General features: G+C 41.9%; 1 non-coding gene across 1 annotated transcript; it reads left to right on the top strand.

Annotated features, from left to right (window-relative positions):
* Positions 1-2,077: 2,077 nt before the first annotated feature.
* On the top strand, positions 2,078-2,267 carry LOC140275938 (U2 spliceosomal RNA). The gene has a single exon (XR_011908638.1). It is a non-coding gene; the product is annotated as a U2 spliceosomal RNA (small nuclear RNA).
* Positions 2,268-3,071: the final 804 nt, after the last annotated feature.

Here is a 3,071-nt window from a genome sequence, read left to right as displayed (position 1 = left end):
CGTTGAGATCTGGTTTGAGGACCCAATTGTTGAGAAAAGTCTCTCAATGAGACTCAGAGTTGCTGGAGTCAGTTAATGCAAATGTTTAATCTTGCAGCAAGTTCAAGAATGTGTGTGTGTATGGGTGTATGTGTGCGAACGTGTGTGAGTTTGTGTGTGTGAGAGTTTAAAGAACCTGTTATCCACATGCCGGTCTTAAGTAGTATGGCACAGGTCCAGCCTGTCTCATCTTTTTTGGAAGGTCCAGCGCTCGGCCGTAACCCTTCTGTCTGTTTGGACTCTCACATACATTCGGTTAATCATAGAAAAACGAGAACAAAACTTTTTAGCCCCTTAAATTCATAAAACAGACATGGTGCAGTTATTTCCATTCTAGAAAATAAGAGTAATCACCACCATTCCTATAAATTCTGGATATTCTAACAATCTGAATCTTTTTTAAATGTTCGATGAAGCCCTTTGCTGTTCTGTTTAGAGACTCAGCTGATCATAAACCAAGTTTTGCTCTTGAACCAAGCTTCTAAACTCTTCACCTTTTTCATTTCTCAGTTAGTATTCACTTTAAAACTGATTAAAAGAAAAATTAAATGAATGCCTATCAACAAATATGGGATCTAAACTCTAGTGCTTTCTCTAAAATAATTTCCTTTCTCAATTCAGAAATGTGTGTGTGTAAGTCACAACACCCGTGACACCAAAATGGCTTTCTTTTCTCTTTTCTCTACACTCTGCACTGTGAGCACACACACCAAATCAGAAAGGCTTTTTTCTCTCTTTTCTACATTATGGACTGTGGGGACACAAAACCGCTCTCTCTCTTTTTTTTTTTTGATTGTGTGCCAGGGAGTTGTCTCACGTATTAGATTATGCTTAAGATACGAATGGGTTTATCAGTCACATCAGAATCCATACATACTGATCCTCCCGTAATAAAATGGTCGGATCTTATCAAACACACTTTGTTTCTTGTGACAAGTCAGCGAAACAGCGTATACACGTCAAGACACTGAATCAAGTTTGCCACAAGAACTCATAAGTTTGGCAGTATTGCTCTGCCGTCAGCAATCATACACCCATTTTATTTTCATGAGACATGTGCAGGCACCTGTTCATCTACTGTTCTATCACTATGAATTAGTTTATCTATTATCAATAAGGATACTTCTACAACTACTATCAAAGTATGTCCAGACTTCTTATGTTGTCAGTTCCTATATATGAATAAGTGGGTTGCTACTGAAAAGCATTAAGCATGTCACACAGCCCAAACATATAACATTTCAGGACACACCACACAGTTAACAACCACAGTGAAGCGTGTCAAAGCCCAAACATGTAACATTCAACAGGACACTTACACAACACATTCAAATCAAACAGTCAGACAACATACAAGAACATATACCCCAGCCGGCATTGCTCCCTGCCTATTTTCCTACAACTCACTATGTGTGCGCACACCTTTATTCACAAACTCTTCAACTTATACTCTTTTACCGAAGCTGCTACAGCTCGATTGGCCAAATACCCTTAGATCCTATTTCGGTGAATTTGACATCTGCCTTGTATGTAACAGATTAGCGGTTTAGCAGTTTAAATTTAGTTTGAGTGAAGGAATTCATTTTATAGCAAAATCCGAAATCGTGAAGAACTCATGAAAGTAAGCTTATTCTCGGATTCCTGAAACTTTAGATTTGCTCTTTCTTTTACTGCAAAGTACAACGTTGAGCAGCACTAATGAGTTGTTTCTATTTTTGGCAGGCTTTACCTTTGCGGATGAAGCCCTTTCTGTCTGTGCAAAAGAAATCTTGTTACTGTGCAGAGTGACTTCTCTGAGTAGAGTCGCCTTACTTGTTGCGACTGTGCCGATGTTCGAAGCTGGAGTGCAAAGTTGTTGCTTGAATGGTGCTCGCTGGAGCGTGTGGTAGTGTAAAGTTATACCATTTAAAAGGGCTGAAGAGTGCTCAGTGCAGCGGGTGGGCGGAGGTGCAAAGTGACACTATGGCCATAAAAAGAACACCGCTACAAGTGCGCATTGTGCCAGGAAGGGCCCTCGGACGTGAACCAGTGGACAGTTATCGCTTCTCTGCCTTTTGGCTAAGATCAAGTGTAGTATCTGTTCTTATCAGTTTAATGTCTGATATGTCCTCTATGCGAGACTACATATTAAATGGATTTTTATCAATAGGAGTTGAAAAAGGAGCTTGCTCCGTTCACTCCAAGCATCGACCCGGTACTGCAGTGCCGCTGGGAACGGTGCGCTCTCCTCTGCTCTTGTGAAAAAGCAAACAGCGGTGCAGGATGGAAGTTTCAGGGAGCCTAAGATGAAACTTTCTTTTAATCTGCTGATAAAAGAGAGTGAATGCGAAGAAGACTTTAACACGGCTCTGGGAGCGAGCCGAGTGCGGGCTAACCAGGAGAATTGCTTGAAAGAAACGCGACACCGAATGAGCGGTCAGAACAAAGCCTCAATACGGTGTTCCTGTGGTGTTTTTATAAAATGCGGTGTAAAAAAAGGTGTGAATGCCCCATAGAAAACTAAAAGGTGGAGCGGAAGTGTTCGGCTGCAAGAAGGTGTGAATGTCCGACTATATTTGGTGAAAAGCAGGTGAAGCAAGGTCTGAATGCCCAATCTTACATTATCAAAAGCGAGATCAGAGGTGTTTGGCGGCAAGAAAACGGGTAAGGTGTGAATGACCGACTAAATATCAACCACAGTGGGGGCGGAGGTCTTCGGATGCAAGTAGGTGTGAATATCCCACCATACAAGTATGGTGGAGAGGAAGCTGTGAATGGCCGACCATAGTTTGCAAAAAGCGGGTGAGAAAAGGTGCGAATGTCCAACCATACATGATCAAAACAGGGAGCGGAGGTGTTTGGCTGCGACAAGGTGTGAATGTCCACCCATAATTAATGAAAAGCGGGCAACAAGTAGGTTTGAATGCCCAACCATACATCAACAAAAGCAGGAGTGGATGTGTTTGGCTAGAAGAAGGTTTGAATGTCCGAGCATAGTTTGTAAAAAGCGGGTAAGAAAAGGTGCGAATGCCCGACAAAGTATGATCAAAAGA

The sequence above is a fragment of the Leuresthes tenuis genome, unplaced genomic scaffold, assembly GCF_036924035.1.
Source record: "Leuresthes tenuis unplaced genomic scaffold, fLeuTen1.0.hap1 SCAF_18, whole genome shotgun sequence".
Classification (NCBI taxonomy): domain Eukaryota; kingdom Metazoa; phylum Chordata; class Actinopteri; order Atheriniformes; family Atherinopsidae; genus Leuresthes; species Leuresthes tenuis.
Note: the sequence above shows the minus strand (reverse complement) of the source record. Positions and strands in the feature narration are given on the sequence as shown.